The sequence below is a fragment of the Aptenodytes patagonicus genome, chromosome 5, assembly GCF_965638725.1.
Source record: "Aptenodytes patagonicus chromosome 5, bAptPat1.pri.cur, whole genome shotgun sequence".
Taxonomy (NCBI): Eukaryota; Metazoa; Chordata; class Aves; order Sphenisciformes; family Spheniscidae; genus Aptenodytes; species Aptenodytes patagonicus.
In genome coordinates this window covers 55,419,879-55,439,205 of record NC_134953.1, presented here as the reverse complement: position 1 = coordinate 55,439,205, position 19,327 = coordinate 55,419,879, and the positions used below count along the sequence as shown (strand labels likewise).

Below are 19,327 nucleotides of genomic sequence, written 5' to 3'. Positions count from 1 at the left end.
TCCTGGTAGAGAAACACAATTTGATAGGATTTGGGTTTCGCCTGATTATGTGGCATAATCATGCTCAGAAATAAATGCTTGTGCTTGTTTTATTTAGTATATTATACTCTAGTACAACAGTTAGTGAAATAATACACCTGTTTAGGGATAAATCTAGCAGTGGGAGAAGCCTGACCAAAGGATTTTCTCCTCAGAGCTGCAGCCTGTGTGCATTCAGAATCATATCCACTGACATTTGTGACAAAAATACGCGTTTACTGATTTGCTCATTTTACAGCTAGAAAGAGACTATTACAATTATCTAGTCTGACCTTCTAGATAACATAACCAATTTTCATCCTGCGATTCCCATATGAAGCCCATAATTTCTGGCTGACAGAATTGGCAGATGACATCCATCCAATTTGATTTAGTGACTCCGAGTGATCGACCACATCTCTAAGTGAGCTGTTCCTATGGCAAATTGCACTGGCCGTTAAATAACTGCAACTTACTTATTCTCCAAATTTGCCTATCAGCTTCCAGCCACAGAAGAAATTCTCCACAAAGGTTCTCACAGACCAGGATCTTGTCACCTCCTCACCATCTCTTGGACAAGTGAGACAAACTCAGCTTCTCCCATCAATTCACATGTCTCTCTCCAACTGATTTATCTTTTGCAACACCATTATTATTTCTTATTCCACTTAGCCGGAAGAATAAACAGCTTAAGGGGCGTGAGCGGCACTCAATTATGTTTTGTGCATCATTTATTAATTTACTATTCATCACAAGTGTAAATCAAAAGAGCACAGTTGGTGGGCTTTGGTGACACGGAGGTCATAAATCGAGGCGTCAGTGACACAGCTTACTTCATCCTACAGAACTTTTACAAACACTAATGAAACACACAATGGAAATGGATTATCTCATCTCTCAGATCCAACCAACACGGAACTTCACATTTTTTTAAAGTCAATTTTCAGAGCAAATGGCAATTTGTAAAGTGCCTTTGAAAAGAATACTTATAAATAAAATTATAAAAGAGTAATTTCTGGGTATAGAGAAAAACTGTAGCAGGCAATTTACTTTTACCATTCATTTTTAAAAATTAACCTTGCTGGTTCAAGTTCTTATCCTAACTGAACCACGATATATTCCAAAATACACAGTGACATGCTTGATTCATTTTTTTTGGACCCAAAATGGCTTAAGTTAGGAAACACTTAAAGTTTTGCAAAACTAATTTCAATTCAGCATTCAATTTAACAATGTACTGTGCAACACATAAATAGATTAAAGTGCTTGCCTCTAACCTAAGCAAGGTATTACTAAGCGAATGTTTTCAGCAGCAGCATGGCAGAATATAAATACTCATTATTATTTTCTGTTATTCAAAGATGCAAAGGAAAAAGTGAGCCACCTGCTTATTTTTAAGCGAAGCTCCAACCCTGCAATTTTCTCCTATAGTAAGGGCAAAGTGCAAAGCATCCCTTCTCCCAGCAGTGCTGGAGAGTGGGAGCTTCCATACTGCTGCGTGAAGCGGGACCCATGCCCAGCACTTCTGGATCCACCCCTTTGTGCACGCACTAGGTATTTCACCACAGAAGCAAGTATATAACTACACAAACTACTTGAGTCCCAAGATCATCTCACTCTTCCAGTTTACAAGAGGAGTAGAAAACTACGTTTCTTTTGGGTTTGCATTTTTTATTTTAGAAGAGCTTTTTCTTTACAATACTATAATCAAAATTTTGGCCTCTTTGTGAAGCTGAATATGATTTATCTGCGATTTGGTTTATTCCACAAACAAGTACTTACTGAAAATATCCATCAAGCATACAGATGTATTTAAGTATACAAAAATAATCTCCTTTTGTGCAATACATTCACATTTACAGTACGGAGTGTTAAGAGACACACCTCTCATCCTTAAAATTTTTGACCAATGGCTAATATTTCTTCATTTGTTCTCTGTTCTCCTGAACAGTTCTTTGTCTTTTCTTTAAGTTATCTTCACATTTCCTCCATCTGTCAAGCCTTAACCAAGCCTGCGTCAAAGCAACACGTCAAGCACTGAAGACTTGACCTAATGAACACTCAAATGGTTTTTGTTTCTTGCTTCCGAAGAACCAAGTATATGCCTTTGCCTCACATTTTCAATTATCTTGATCTTTTCATCTGATGCTGTTGTAAAGCTCTTTCAGTTCTCAAGACCTCCTCTTCACAGGTTTTCTGAATTCTGCATTGTTTCTCTTCAAGAAACTCTTGAAAATACCAGCTGCCTTTCTCTGTGTCGACTTACGTTCGTGTAACCCTGTGCAGCATTTGAGTGTAGCTGTCATGTTGTTCATCCTTTGAGTAGCATTATTAGCAAAATAAAATGGGCCAAATCTTCTAGATCCACGCACTCTAGCAAAATAGCTCTTTTCTAAGTTAACCGGGTGGTGTCTGGCATCATCCTGCAGAGCAGAACAACCGTGAAAATGAGACTTGTAGAGCACTGCAGGCAGCCTGTTCACCCTGCAGGGATGCCAACTCACCTCTTGCTGCTGGAAAGGCTTCGTACAGCTGGAAAGGCCAAATTTCATTCTGTTTGTTTCTCTCTATCAGTGTTTTCCATTTTCAGCAAACCTATGAAGAAAACAATATAGTATTAAATCCAGTCTTCGGAATATAAAAATGTACAATTACAAAAATTCTCATTTTTTCTTAGAATTTAGTATTTGCTGACAACAGATTTGTTGCATAAGACAAGTCACTGTCTTGCTGTGTTGAATTAAACATCATAGTCCTTTGAAATATGACAGGTTATCCTCTATGTACTCTGTCACCATCTCCCAGAATCTGCAGGTTCAAACAAGCCGATGAGACTACACCATGGCTCAAAGTAAAAAGCCAGTAAGGAACTTCCCCTGAGACAGCACAAGTGCTTACTGTGACTGCCAAGATAATGTCCAGCACTATTCCCACTGAAGTCAAATCAAGCCTTTCCATAAACAATTTCTAGACCCTAAACTCTATAACAAAGTAAGTAAAAATGAATAATTTCCTGAAAGTTTCACAACTTCCTACAGTAGCTGCTTTTTTAAATAGATTTTTAAAAAATCTTCTGACAATGCAAAATTCACTGCGTAAAATTGTATACAGGTAGAAGATAGTAATAATATAAATGATGTTTCTGCATGTCTATATTTGAAATGTGTTCCTTCTCTACTGGTACAATAGTTCTTCCAGTATTTCCCTTGAAATTATGCATCAGATTTATGTGAAAATATATATTCCATAGTTAAAATATATATTTTTTTAATATATATTATATATATATAAAAAATATATATTCATAGTTAAAATCCAATTTTCCTGTTTTTATAATCCCAATATAAATCAGACTAAAATAGTGTCTATTCTACTTTATTTACGAGGAAAATTTTCACAGCATGACCATATACAAGACTCGGAATTATTTTCGCAGGGGATTTTGTTTGCAAAACAAGTGTTCTGTTTCCAAGACTGTTATAAAGCCTTGGTTCTTCTCCTTGTGTGCCATAATAAAAAGCAATACAAACAAACTATAGCGCTCCAAAAGTTACAACGCAACCTTCTTCTGCCTAATTTTTTGTACTTTCCACTGATAGTAGAGGTAGTGTGAATAATTAATCAAGGCTAGATTAAAAAGGATTAGCCTTTCCACTCTCGGTACGACCATCCCTGCCGGGATGTTCTTCTGTTCAGGGCGGGAAGCTGGAATTCAGACTGCTCTTCCCAAGCTCACACTGCTCACTGCCAAGAGAGAATTGCCAGCACGCGAGAGATCCCCAGCCTCCCCGTATTTAGTCTAAACTTCATTTACTCCTTCAACGCTACCTAGATCAGAGAGGTTGAGTATCTGTGGCAAGTTCAGATTTTGTCTGGTGACAGGACACTATTTTCTGGAGTCGCCAAGCCGCCGCAGTTTCGCAAGCCTTTGCTGGAAGGTGCCCGCCTGCCTGTATGCAGCCGGTCAAGGAGCAGCCCTGGTGAGGAACTGGCTTTGTGCACTGTCACTTAATGAGGAACACCGGGCAAAACCATTGGGCTCCCACAAACATGGATGTAATGCTGCAGAGAGAGAAACCGTAACTCGAACATCTCCTCCCTGTGGGGCCACCAGCAACAGGGGAACGGAGAGGTGAGGAGCCTCTCGGGCTTGGGAGGGGGCGGCTGTCAGAAACTGGGCTGCAGAAAGGATAAAGTTCAGGAAGATCATCAAGTGAAGGGCTAGCTAACGTTAATACTTCAGAATTGATGTATTAACTCCTAACTGCTTCACACACATCCTCATTAGCATAGTTTTACTGACTGGTATTTGCAGTATATATATCCAAGTGCCTCCGTAATATCTAATGACAGTTTTATATTATCCTGGAAGATGATGCATGATTTGACACACATCAGGCATGAATATGAGGATTGGTGTTAAGAAGAACTAAACACAACTAGAAAGTCTTTTTTTTGCAACTCAAAGGATAATCATTATCATCTTTTCAGCATTTGTGTAACTACGGCTGTATGTTTTATAAGCATCAGCAAAATTGTCGTATTTGTATCCAAATGTTTTCATTAACAGAACATAAAAGAATATCAAAGGCCATAATACTCAGAAACAATCAGTACAGTCAGCTTCAAAACAAACTTACTTTCTAGCCCACAGTATAAAACCTCCCCAAGACATGACCCAATCCGCCGCAGGAGCACGAGGCCATGCCGCAACTGTAGGAGCCAGACAGGCATCGGCCGGCGGAGGACGCCGGGACACCCCAATGCCACGCTCTGCCCCGGCGCAGCAGGGGCTGGGGCTGCAGCAGTGCCAAGCAGAGCTCACTCTCCAGCCACCTCACGTGGACATAGCAGACATGACAGCGGTGGCATAGGGACATAAGGATGAGCCCTGCATCAGAGCAAGTAAGGTGCAGGCGTAGGGGGTACGGCACAAGGCAGGACACACCAGGCATGGGGACGTTTCTGGGGATAACTCTTTTTGGGTCAACTCTTCTTGGGCCAGGCACAGCATGCCAAATGCAAGGTCTGCCTCAGGAAAGCCAGGACATTTCGCAGCTGCGATGCCAGCAGTGCTGCCACTCGCCTCGCTGCGCGTGGAGATGTGGGGCACGGCCCATGCCGCCTGTGCCATGTTCCCCAAGCCCGCGTGCCACTGGGAAGCAGACAGGCAGTGTCGTGCCACTTCACAGGTGAGACAAAGAGCCAAGTGACCCTCTCCCAGACCCTCAGCCACACCACAGCCCTCTCCTCCATCACCCCCATCAACAAACCCCTCCTTTCACTACACTTCTGCCATTTCCCAGAGGCCTTATGTTTTCTTCCAAGTCCAACAGTAATTTCTTCATCGCAGGGGAGGGGGAGGCTGAAAGCACAGGAGAGACCAAGCAGACCCCACAGCTCTCATGCCAGCCCCTGGTGCCGGGGCAGTGGCGGCAGTGCCCAGCGTCAGCCCGGCACCACTCCAGAGGACCACCTCAGCCTCAGTGTGGAGATGGCAGCGGCACTCCCAACCTGGCCAGACCTTCATGAGAACAGAACACAATAGTCCCTACCACAGTCAATCCTGACCAAGCTTTTCAGCTACTGTAGCCAAAGCCAAACACAAAAGGAAGAGTAATTTGATCTTATTTTTCCAAATATGGACAAAAAACAGTGTTTTCACCACATTTTACGTTGGAAATACCTAACCTTCTACTAGAATTAGACCCACAAATGTCTGCTCAAATGTCGAAGCTTGTGTTTGCCAAAGCTTAACCCACCTGTAGATGGATTTCCATCAGCTGGGAAAACAAGGGGTAGGACCTTGCCCGCTGTTTCAAGGCCGGCCATTCCCACGCACAGGCAGAGACATTATGAGAAAACCTGAAGTAACTGATGAAAACGTGAAGTATCTCGTTGCTGGATCATGACTGTCTGGTTTGAAAGCATTTCAAATCTTACATCAAGAGTAATTGCCCTTTACAAAATACTCCCCTAACAAAATCCTGTGCTTTCTTCTATGATAAAACTAAACCAGTACACACCCGTTTTAACACACTGTACCTGTCTGTTACACCAACTACTCTTCCACACATTTAAACAAAACTTCTCAAAAGGCTATTTCATTCATATTTGTAAATCCTCAAGACCATTATTGCTACAGGATTTAATATAAACAAACACCTCAGTGTACTTAGCAGAGCCAGTTCCACCCCTCTGCTCAGTTGCTCCTGTAACAGCTGCAAGCTGTCAGGGTGTTTCTCAATGTCTTACTCAAAAACAGTACCAAGTTACTCCTTTCCAGAGTTCAAAACTTCATTTAGTTACAGTTTACGTTGCTTATGGAAACTCACTACACTGATTCTAGACCTGTGCCAAAATGCATTGCTGCACTGAAAGAACAGTGGCAGTTTTAAACTCAAATAATTCACAACAGAGAGACAGAAATTAACCCTGTGCATCATGGGGAAGTTCTGCTGTTCATTTGCTTCTCTCTACCCTTTACTTCAACTTCAGCTATAGCACGTATGCAACAAACGGCAGGTTAAGAGCAAGGCAATGTGTATGTGAAACCTTTAAGTCACTTGATCGAATGTTATAGCCTGATCTACTGAAGCCAGTGACCAAACTCATAAGAATAATGCACAAACCTACTCCTCTCGTACTTCATCATATACTTGTTAAAATACATGAAATTAATCTAGGGAAAGAAAGAGCAAAGTCCTAATAAAAACTTTCTTATATTAAGGTCAGATATTTCATCGTTATCAAAGATTTGGAAGAAATGCTCTGTGGACTTTTCTGTTCTTTTGCAGCAGTAGAAAGCAATGTAACGTACTTTTTCTGGAAAGACACCCGACAAGAAAAAACCCAAACTTTAAAGACTACATAAGTGGTTACTTTATTGTGTCTATCACTGAATACTTGGTTCCCAGAAACGATGGCTGAATCCACCTCTTCAGTAAAGTTTGCTTTTCAGGTTCAAATAATAATAATCAGCATTGTTAGTTCAAAATTAATCATAATCTCACTCCCCATTACGGCAGGAATTTTCTTTATGAAAGTCATTAGGAAATTAAAATCATAGAATATAAGCCCATTTAAAGAAGGAAGAGAGTGATGTTGTAGATAAATCACCTACAGAAAAGAGAAAGGACCAAATCCAACAATTCTACCAACCCTCTTGCTCTGAACTTCCCTTCATCTTTCTCACCTCCTTTTTCTGCCATATGGCCCACATTGTATAATTTTGTCATTTTTAAACTTAAAAAGAAAAAAATCCTAGTTCTGTTCTCTGAGGTGAAAATTATCATTAACTGAGAAGAGCAGGACAATACCATCCTACCTTGAAACTGTAAAGGGCAAAAAGGTGTTGGAAAGGCAGAAAAGCAGAAAAGTTATATCTAAAAAGGAAGCAAACTTTTTCTTCTATTCATACAAGGGGATTTTCTAATGCTCTTTATACTTGATACCACTAAGAAGGTACAGCAGTTCTTATTTAGGCATCGTAAAAGATGGTGCACCTAAATACGCGCCTTATGCTCAGTGGCAGGGAGCTCACGCAATAACAACTAATACAGCAAAGCACTATATATGCATAGACGTAACCTAGAGATGACTGCAATAGATAAATATACAAAATACCTGTGTTTCAGTTGCAGCAGCAATGGGATTATACTGCAGTAACAGTACAACAAAAATTACCCCAAAGCCACCCCCCTGCAGTAACCCCCTCCCTCTCAGCTCCCCTGTGCCTCCAGTCCGCCATCGGTACTTCAGGAACTTACTTTCAAGCACCAGGACATTTAAAGGCCAGTTAACTTATCAAGGCTTCAGATTTCACATACACAAATACAGTATTTAAACCTAGAGATCTACCTCTGTCTTGTATTTGTGTCGTATGTCCACATAACTGTAAGAAAGTCGACGGTGTCCTAGGATGTATTAGGAGGAGTGTTGCCAGCAGGTCGAGGCAGGTGGTTCTTCCCCTCCACCCAGCACTGGTGAGGCCACCCCTGCAGTGCTGCGTCCAGTCCTCCAGTACAAGAAAGACGTGGACATACTGCAGAGAGTCCAGCAACGGGCCACCAAGACGCTGAAGGGACTGGAGCATCTCTCCTATGGGGAGAGGCTAGGAGGGCTGGGACTGCTCAGCCTGGAGCAGAGCAGGCTCAGGGGGATCTCATCCATGTGTATGAACACTAGCAGGGGTGGTGCCAAGAGGACGGAGCCAGGCTCTTCCCAGTGGTGCCCAGGGACAGGACCAGAGGCCACGGGCACAAACTGACACACAGGAGGGTCCCTCTGGACATCAGGAAACACTTTTTCACTGTGAGGGTGACTGAGTACCACCAGGGAGGTGGTGGAGTCTCCATCCTTGGAGATATTCAAAAGCCATCTGGACATGGCTCTGGGTGTCCCTGCTTGAGCAGGGACGTTGGACCAGATGACGTCCAGAAGTCTCTGCCAACCTCGACCGGTCTGTGAGTCTGTGACAATTTCCTATATGTAGTCTCTGTTTTCATCAGACTTTCTCAGAATTCTTAGAACGGTTCTTTCCTCTGTTTGCAGAGTTCATTTTTCTTAGAAAAAAATGTTTTTGAATAGTGCGCTTACCGTTTCCCAGATGAATGCTTTTCACCCTTAGTGTTCCGTTCTGATTTAATGATGAGGTACATAAAGTTTTTCCTATCACACACTGAAGGTGTGCTTTGACTGTTAATTCGTTTATCTTCATCTCTGACGTAATGCCTCCGCAGTGGAAGTTCAGGCAAAGGAATTCTACTGTAAAAACCACCTTTGTGACTATTTCACAGGGTACAAAGAAGTAGGTAATACTCAAAATTGGAATAAAGCAGAGTTAATTCTTTTGTTGCAGCTGAAATTAAGTGAACCACCATACTGAAATGTTTATTTAATGTTAATGTAATATCTAGTCTGAAACTTTAGAAAATTTAAGAAAATCCATATTTAAACTCCTCAAAGCTTATTTAACATATCTCAGCAAGGTGGATGAATAATGAAGGATTTTTTCATACACAATATGCAGTGATATATGCAGAGTCAATACAAACACAAACGTCTTCTCAGATCCTTTGGGCAAGAAGTCTGCCAAGCTGGGGCGGACTGACTGGCTGCCATCAATAACAAAGAAAATAGGCTATAGAAAGGTCTACTTATATCAGTCAAAGTTAGACCCATCCAAACTAGGAATTGCACAGCCTTCCCGTAAGGTGAACCTGCCTGCTGAAAAGGGGAATCTGCCCCAGGGTTACTACTTGACTTGTCATATAGTTTACTTTCTTTTTATGGATGTTAACGTGAAAACCACAGTAGTCTGTTAAACATGATTGAGTCTTCCCTCTCTTTACCTATTTACAATCAATATTCGTACTTAGGTATAATGAGTTATATATTTCTTCTCACTTGAACAGCATTAGACATAACCAGTCTCACACAGATGCAGCCCAAGAACCGATGACAGTGATAACAAGAACTGAATCCATGATGTATCATGAACAGGAGCAATTTTTCCCACAGCACTGTAGCACCATCGTCAGGCAATGAGAGGAAATCTTCCTGCTCCCTGGTCCCAAATTTACTCCATCTCACTGTCACAAAACCCCAAAGCTCTATTTATGCCCCTTCCACCCTTGTCCAGGGTTCACTGCACGCACAGAGTGGATTCTCCCACCAAAATCAATTACAGGACCTCACCCCACGTAATCTAGTGCAGAACTGCAGTATTAACTTGGGGTTTCTTTGAAGGATGTTTAAGCCCAAGGGTGAGATGCTAACAGAAAATACTGTTTCTTGTTTAAGATCAGTGGCTACGTTGGAGTGCTGGCGTATGGTAAAAGCCACACGTCTGTTCAAGGTGCCAGCAGTAATCCTGCAAATTAAGGACCACTAGCGAGCCCCATTTCAGCGCCAAATAAGATAACTGAAACTAAAACAGAAATAAAAGCTCCCATACATTATGGACAAAGCAGCAAAGTTTCTGAGCAGAAAGAAAAATGCCTCCTTGCTCTCTGCTAGCATTTTAACAGGGCAGCACACTAGCAAACGCGGTCGGTCTAACTCAGGGCACACTCTCCAGATCTCTAAGGAGGCTTTATTAACCATCTTTAACAACTATCATTTTGTGAAACGGCAAAAAGTGCATCTCATGAAACCAATGAGATAATACAGTCTGGAGGATCTTTAGAGGAACCTAACAGAGGTAAGCAAATGAACAAATAGCAGCTGGTGAAATTCAGTGTTGATAAATGCAAAGTAATGCACATTTAAAGGAGTACTCTGATAATATTGATATGTTCCGATAATATGATGTTATTGATAAGCTTCCTTGATTTCCAAAATACCCATAAAATCATGAAAAGAAACAGTGCACCATCAATGAAATAATATAACAATAATATGTAATAAATGAGTGCCATAGAAATTAAACTGGCTACAGTAACACTTTTAAGGTCACTTGTATATTCTTACCAAGACTACTGTTCAGTTCTGGTTACACCAACTAGAAAAGATGTGGTGGGGGAAAAGTTCACTTATGGAAAATGGAAATTATGTAAGGCATAGATAAGCATTCAAATGAAAACCACAAATATCGATAAGGAATAAAATAAATACAAATGCACATTGAAACAAGTATTCAAATAAATCCTCTAAGGATCAGAAAGGAGACTGGAGGTTCCCACTGTTTCCCATAGCACAAAACAAGCAAACACAACTCCATTTAAAAATGCCAAATCCAAAAGTGGTCAAAAGAACAGCCTTTAAGGAATGCATAATTCTGCCTGTGGAAGGGTGGGACAAGCAGCATGGCGTGGCGATGGGGAGAGAAGCACTCAGCCCCAGGGAAAGGAAAGCCCAACCTCTTCTCCCCCAAGTCCACAACCGCTGGGAACTGAAGAGTGGACACTCTACAGTAGCATTCCCCTTATATTACTGGCATACTGCCTAAAGACAGGTTTTTAACATATAAAATGTTAAACATGGATTTCCACATATTTCATGCCCATATGTTTCCATATGTATAGCATATGAAAATAAGTTAAATTCTAGAATTATGATTTTCATGAATTTTCTTACTCTTCTCATGCAGCTGGCACTCGAAACTGAAAAAGACAGGTTCATCTTTGGTTTAATTTAAATCTGGGTTTGTTACTGAGGGAGCATCAGTCATTCTAAATTAATTTTACACAGGTATTCCTTGCTTAAATGTAGAGACTGACTTTAACGTATCAGAAATGAGAAAAATTAGCATGCTTTTTATAAAAAGATATTTTTTGTCCTGAAAGGTTTGGCTCTGGTCTGTTACAAAAAGAAGAGTTTAATCAAATGAAACATTGCCTGGAAGAGATCTTCAAATTTCAAGGAAACCCTTCCTAGTCACAGTTAATATTCAGTAAGTATAAAGAATAAGTATATAATTTTTAGAATGTAATGTACAGTACTTCAAAAAGATTGACAAAACATTATCTGCAAAGGACTTCATATTAACATAATAATGAAACAGTTTTCAAGCCATTATGGAGAGACTGAGGTTTTATGGTAGTATGTAATATGGCAATAAAAACCCATACGAAGCATGAAGAACAAAAACGTTAAAGGTCCCTGCTTTGAACAGCTATTCGTTTAAGAGTACAGCTGTGTTTAGGAATTACAGCTACTTGTCTCTGTCTGAAAATGATCGGGGCATTGGCACCATTTCCCTTCTCTCCTGGAATGACAACAAGAGACTTGGACAGAAAAGTCCGCAAGTCTTGTTGCTTTGTAATAAACAGCTCGGCTGCTACACTGGGATAAATAAGACAATGTGCTTTATGTCCAATTTGCAGAAAAATGTGCAAGCTTTGTCACTGTGGCAATGTTCGTACTTAATCCTGCTATCTGTTTGAAGACCCCAAAATTACCAGTGTACAGTAATGCTCCTTGTACCTATTTGAAGTCTTTGGTATCAGGCACCAGATACAGCTGGTAAAAATTAAGCCCACGTTCTCCTTGGAATCACATCAGCACACGCGTAATCTCCCAGCAAAACATAAAAGCAAGGTATCATTCTTCTCCTTTCGTAACCTCACGCCACCTTACAGCTGTTTGACAAATCACCCTCTCGGTGTGCTTTGCACCCGCCTGACTTGGGGACAGAGCCGCTATTCCACCCTGCCGAGCTGCGTCTTCTGCTGCGGGTTTCACTACTTTTGCTGCTACGCTGTGCTCTCCACTTTCTCCCTGCTGCCTCTCCTGCAGTACCACTCCTGCTCTCCCTCCCCCCACCTCCCATCATTTTCTGCTCAGTCTTCTGACACACTGCTGTGTCCTCCAGGGCCTCCCCAGTGCCTCCCACCCATTCCACGCACGCTGCCAGGTGGGATGAAGGGATGCTGTGCTGTCGCCAAGGCGCCTGGCTTGCTCTGCCACCTCTGCAGCAAGCTACTCACCCCACAGCCAGCAGCGAGTGGACGCTCAGCCGTGCTGTGGAGCGCTATTCCAGGCAAGCTCACCCCGGAGCACGCAGCCGAGGGGGGCAAGCTTGCCCCAGAGCACGTGGCCGAGGGGACACCTGCCAGCAGCCCCCACCTTACAGGACCAGTCTGATGGCCCAGTGCCATTGGAAGTCACCACTAACCTTGCGCAGCGCTTATCCTCCAGCCATGTGGCGGTGGTGGTTTATCCTCCGCCATTATACCAACATTACTAATTATGAGTTAATAAAAAATTGCAGACTTCTTTTTTTTCTGGATCTCTTGGATACAAAGTTACCATAACTCGAGAATTATACAAAATAACAAGCAAAATCAGGCAGCCCACTACAGCGGAACAGAAAATTCTGGCGATATTATTTCTCCATTTTAAGGCTTCTTCCCCTCAGACACCCAGAAGACATTTTTAAGAGCTGCAGCTGGTTAGCGAACTAGTGAGGTATCCTACCTCTGCTAACGAAGGCTACAGCTCTTCAGATACTGTGCATCAAACAGCATGAGCAAAATCCCTTCCCATCATTTCAAACGCAGCTTCTGAGACACCAAAGGAACCTCGCAAGGTTCTCCAGGTACCCACACCGATGTCCTAGATGGTGGTTAATAACCAGCTCCATCAGCTTTCCCTGAAGGCAGCACACTACTCTGCATACCCACAGCATTAGTGTTCCGAGATTGGTTTTAATTATGTAGCTGGAGTGAGAAAATGTCACTCTCCCAGAGGAAAAACTTGATCTTTCAAAATAATACAGATGCTGTCACTCTTCACAAGCTTAGTAGTTCAAGAAAACTATCACTGGGGCACAGAAATTCTTTATCTTTTTTATTTATCCACTAAGTAAAAATAGACTACAGTATCACTGAAACAAACTGGAATAAGAAGGATCAATAGGCAGAAAAATAATGCCATGATCCTCTGTCTGACTTGATTAAAATTCTGACAGACATAATACAAATAAAAAATGATCCTCAGGAAAGGAATGTGAATTGAGGAAATAGAAAAAATACCAAAAAAGATCCAATTATAGCACCAATCGTGAAGAGAGAATTTTTCACAAGATCACCCAAAAGGCAAGTCTTCCTCTGGAAAAAATAACCCCAAGAGCTTTTAACCAGATATAAAGCAAACACAACATCATTTAAAGACAGGAACAACAATCTATGCAGGGTAAACTCCATGGGCCTTAGCTGTCACTACAGAAAGGTCAAGGCCAAAACTGACTCTACTATACTTGAAACCACAGTTCTGCAAAAAATTGGTAACCAAAGCTAAGGCTGCACTTAAACCACCACCTATTTTGGGGAGGGAAGGAGTAATCTATCCTCAAAACCTATCTTTTATTGTCTACATTGAACAATGTTGAGTAACTGTGTATTTCACCTCCTCCACAGGCATTCTTCTGCATTGCTGCCTCACTTGCTTATGAGAACACGCTTTCATTCCAAGGAAAAGTGCATAAATATATTACAGGTTTCCAAAGCTTGTGAGAATCAAAAGCAGTAAATTCTGTCAAATGCACTGAGTCCCCCTCTTCCCCCTTTTGAAGAATAATACTACTTTATTGTTCCATTAAGACATTCTTATACTAGACAGTAGAGATGGTAAAGAAAAAGGGTAAGGTACAACCTTGTTCCAGAAAGCTGTGAGAAAATAGCCTACTTCATGAAAATAATAAGACAACAACTATATGTTAAAATGTCAACAAACTGCAGAAAGCCTCCAGGCCCAGGAAAATTACTCCAATGCAAGTACACAAGTAATGGTGGGGAATAGCACAAATTGTTGTACCTGGTAAAAGCACAGCTAAACATATAAGCTAGAGAGAAAAGCACACAAAATAAACCATGTCACCTACAGAGTTGGATGCACTACACTGACTTATCAAAAAAGGCTTGAATGAAGAAACGTTTTGACCAACAGAACTCCATCTATTAACATCTATTAACTTCACCAAGCAGTAAAAATGCATGAAGTCTGGATAACTTCTGTGAATAGTTTCAGCACTGGGATCTGACAAAACGCTAAAATCCTGACATACAAACTTTTTGATAAAGTCATCCAACTGAATAAATATAGATACCAAAAACTTCCTGCTTTTTAATATTATTACTGGAGTCATTGCTCTCATAGTTATGAAGCATGGGCAGTTTTATATGCAAATGAAGTTATTTTACATCTTCACAGTGAAATACAATCAAGTTCTTAACAATGTAAGAGATAAAATGAAAATGCAGTAATGATTTTATCTGCAGTAGAGATGCTATTTACAGTACTTGTTTTCTGCCATTCACCTGACTTTAACAAATTAAGCTAAAGATGTCAGTAAACAAATGCTGAGATTCCAAAAGTTCATCCTCAATGTCAAAAGAAATATCTTGTTGAATGCAGCGTGCGTATAATTCTAATACATACAGTTCTAACAATGTCCTTGAAAGCGTATGGTATGAAAGATACCAAGTTCAGAGTTGTGCTGGCTCAATGTTCTGGCTCACAGTACAGTCATTGTGTATTTTTTTATTTTGAGGTAGTATCTCATGTTACCATACTTTGGGAAAAGCAAACAACATAGAAATTGTCATATCTCATAACATTAGTGGATTTACATAGCCTGTAAAATCAAATTAGGTTTATGTCAAGTAAATGCATGGTCTGTTCTATGCACAGAATTTCTCATACTTCTTTTTTTACTTCTGAAAGTATTATTTTAAAAATCACTAGCATATTTTAAACTGTATAGATTAAATAATGATTGATTATTAACAGGCCCTTGAAATTATTTCCATAAGTGCTAGTTTTGTTACATCAAAAGGGACCTGAGTAAAATTGAGTGATCATTTACAAAAACATGGTCAGAAATGTTAGAAGACAGTTTAAGTGTTTTTGGTGGCGTCTTTGCTATCCTTAGTCACCAAGGCAACGATCAATTTACAAATAGCATACGAAAAAATATTGTCCTATGCACAAACAGTTATGTGAGAGCCCGTCTGTATTTAAGTCATGGATTTTGATGAACATTTGTAATAAAAACATAGCTTTATCATGAAATGTCTCCAGGTAGCCAGTTTCGATGAAAGATTTATCATGCACCCACTGGCCTAGAAAATGGAAAATATTTTACAATAACTACTAGGCTTAGAGAATGGTTAGAGGCAGGAGAATGAGTTTTCCCCTATCTGCTTTCAGGCAAAGGACTTGGGTTCCCCAAAGACAAAATAACAGGAATGATAATGAAAATGTTTAGAGAGGACTCACACAAAGAATAAATGGGGAACTTTTAAAAGACCCCATGGAAAGCCTTAAATATAGAGCAAAATAAATTAGTATGTTTTTGTAGTAAACAAGAAATACTTCTTTTAGCTGTAAATCTAGCCAAGATGAGAAACAGCATGCTGAAAAGACTGGTGGAGAAAACAGACAAGGAAATGTACAGAAACACGGGACAATATGCTCCAGAGTCAGAAGAAAACCCCAGAAAGCAGTAAAACATGGGCTTTCTATCTGTCTACATCTGTGTATTTCTTGTTCTATTAAGTAAGCAGAGATGAAGTATTAAATAAGATTTCTAAAAGATCCCTGCGCGTGCCATTTGGCCCCAGGGCCAGAGCAGCGTCCCCAGCCTGTTTAATTTACCTGTCGGAAGGCAACGACAAGAGACAGCAGCGGAGCAGCCTACGGGACTGAGCCCTGCTCAGAGCAGAGGTCCCCAGGCTGCTGCCACAGGGGACCCATCAGCCCCGCTGCTGCCACGGCTGCTGCGTGGGCTGGCTGCTCTAACCACACACAGCAAGGCAAGGACCATTTCTTTGCATCTAGAAAGAGGACCCCAGTACTGAAACCCAGTAAAAGTTTGGCAAAAAGCTCAAATTGGGAAGCTCAACGGGTTGAACACGTACAAAGAGGTCATATATGATTTCCTATCTGTTCAACCAAAGGATGCGCCGGCAGTTGCTAACAAACACGAAGGGCAAAAGAATTAGGAACTTAGTGTGAGCTAAGTGGACTACTCATATTCAGGTAAGCATTGTTCTGAATACATAAATGTTTCATTCCGAAACAAGGTACCATACAGTTCCACTACATCACCTGAAAAACATTATGCAGCCACGTTAAATAAACAATTTCAGTAACAGACCCCTAATCCTATTAGACTGAACACAGTTCAATAAAATATTGTGTTAATGAAGCTCTAATCAAACAAGAGCCATGCAATTAGAAAAAACATCCTCACAACCGAACCTTTTAGAGGACAGCGTGCTACGAGCTGGCTTACCACTCTAGCAACAGGAGAGACATCAATGAGAAGACAATGGCAAAAACATTTCTATTTGTCAGGAAGTTTCCATCTCCCAACAATTTCCTCATCAGGATTTACACAGTAACCCAGTGCTTTAAGGGAGAAAATGCCGTTAACAACAATATGCCTACAGGCTATTTTCAGGCTCAGTGGAGTATCAAACAAGGTGAGGCCTATCAGATTAGGACTGAAAGATAATGAATGCACATTAGCCATTTTTCCAATTTCATTATCATGAAGATACAGTAAACAATTTCTTCATGCCTTCCCAAGACACTGGACCTGGAAGATGCCGTATCTGAAATAATGATGAAAATTCATCCTTCAGAAAAATGTAATTTAACACCTAAGATTATAAAATATCATATACAGGCCAGCTCAATACTGGAATAAATAGAAGTAAATTTACCGACTAGACAAGGGCTGAACCTGGCCTTCACGACTGCAGGATGATCACGCTAAACTCGGAGGTCACCACAGCAGCTATGAAACACCAGGCACTCTTTGAGCCATTCAGTACAGCCCCATCTTTATACACATCTAAAAAACTGGACTTACTGCAAATCATCCATTAGACTGGAATTTTGGATTAGGTTGTTCTAAGCAGTGTTGCAGGATTTTCCCGTTTCTGGCTCGCTCTGTCTCATTTTATCTCCAGCACGTATAGAGCTCAGAAGGCCACATGTGAAACTGCAGATTAAAGTTCAATTTTTGCTCCATGAACTGAAAGATTAAACAGTAGATTAACAGTAGATTAAAAGCGAGAACTGGAGAACGTATACCAAATATCTACAGAAAAACCTTCCAAGTAAGTTTGGGGATAAGGGAAGCAGCAGATGCCGTCTTGGTTTAACCATTTATAGAGAGACAGATGAAGCAGTTCAACGCACAGTAGGAACAAGAAATCATTACCGGCTTACAATATGTAAACTGTCAAATAAACAACAGGAAAAGTCTATATATGTCATTTAAAACACGTACAAAATACTCGCAAGAAGTGGTTTTATCATTTTCTCTGTACAGCAAAGATTTTTTTTTTCTTCAAACTACAGCCCTTAAGCCAAATCCATTTCAATACTGAAAAATCTTGAATTCACATGTAACTAACCACGTTATCATCGTCATCCTTTCCACTCCTTTATAAAGGAAGGGAGACCTCAAACACTGAAACTCCTGGTATCAGGTCTTCTCAACAAACAGCAGGGTAGGTGTGGGAAAAACACTTTTTATCACAAATGGCAAAAATTCTGTGAGCCCAAGATGTAACCGCCTGATCCTAGTAAAAAAATGAATATACTCAGTCAGAAGAGCTTCCTCCGTGAAGAAATCATACTTTATTCAAAATATATATTGCTTCTAAGGAATACAATTACACAAGTCTAAAGACAAATCAACTTCGTTTTTGCATCTTCACAAAGTATTATTATTTACCTGATGTGCATGGAGCTCCAGCACAACACCAAGTGAATCAATATTGATAACGTAATTATTTGAGAGGGTGCATATTTTAAGTGAAAAAACAATATTGCAAGTCCCCCACATTCTTTAGATACAGCTCATTTAACTGAACTATGACCAGGCCTTCTAACTTTTTTACAAGACTCTGATCAATAGTTCGTCGACATTCAAGTATCAGATTTTTTGAAGCAGAAACAAGACATTCAGTATTCAGTTAACTTCTTCTTGATAAGCTCTCTTCTTTGATTCATCCCTCAGAGATCCAGGAAAAGAAGAATGCAAAGACTACGTAAAAGGCTCAGCTTTAAAAGAAGAATTTCAGAAAACCAAAGAAAATATCCAGGTATTTGTTATAATATTACTTTTGAAACACCATATACCCACAGGGTAGAAAAAACTCCAGTGGCACTAATTGTTTAAGTAAGAAATACTGTTGTGCTAACAACATACTGTATACGACATATTGCATTCCAAAAGGTCACAGACAGTACTTTGCTAACTACTGGCATGATTCCACAACACTCACATTCTATTTACTTAACCAAATGTTCATACACAAATACAATGAGCTGCGTATTAATCCATCTTCTCTACCTGACACAAGGATTGCAGACCTGGGCTGTACCTCAGGCTGTTTACACCAAACCCTGAAGGATAAGGGAGACCAGCACGATCAGATGGGAGGTGAGGTAACAGCAACACACAACAACACAGGAGCTTTCTGCTATTTTGTAACCTCAGTTTCCATAGAAAAAAAGCAATCTGGGGATTTACACTTCAGTCAAATACCAGTGTAAATAGTTTTGCACTTACCAACGCTCTCCTGGGACTCTTTACCAAGCACAAACAGTGAACACCTCCGCTTTCCTCACTCAGACAAAATGTATTTTCTGGAGCCGTTTACTGGCTCTGCCACTGAATCTAATGAATCAGCAACATTACTTTATGTATTATTTGAAATTTTGGGGGACAGAGCAATGCAGTATTGATGAAAATCTATTATTTCCTGGAATCAACTATCAGGTTAAGTGATTTTAAAATATTACTGTTAAAAAAGTATGAAAAAACATCCAACTGAAATAATTA

The 19,327-nt window shown here is 40.4% G+C and overlaps 1 long non-coding RNA gene across 1 annotated transcript; it reads right to left on the bottom strand.

Annotated features, from left to right (window-relative positions):
* Positions 1-1,336: 1,336 nt before the first annotated feature.
* Positions 1,337-18,543, bottom strand: LOC143161196 (uncharacterized). The gene is made up of 4 exons (XR_012995484.1): positions 17,892-18,543; positions 17,342-17,506; positions 2,523-2,613; positions 1,337-2,441 (listed from the first exon to the last, which is right to left on the bottom strand). It is a non-coding gene; the product is annotated as an uncharacterized LOC143161196 (long non-coding RNA).
* Positions 18,544-19,327: the final 784 nt, after the last annotated feature.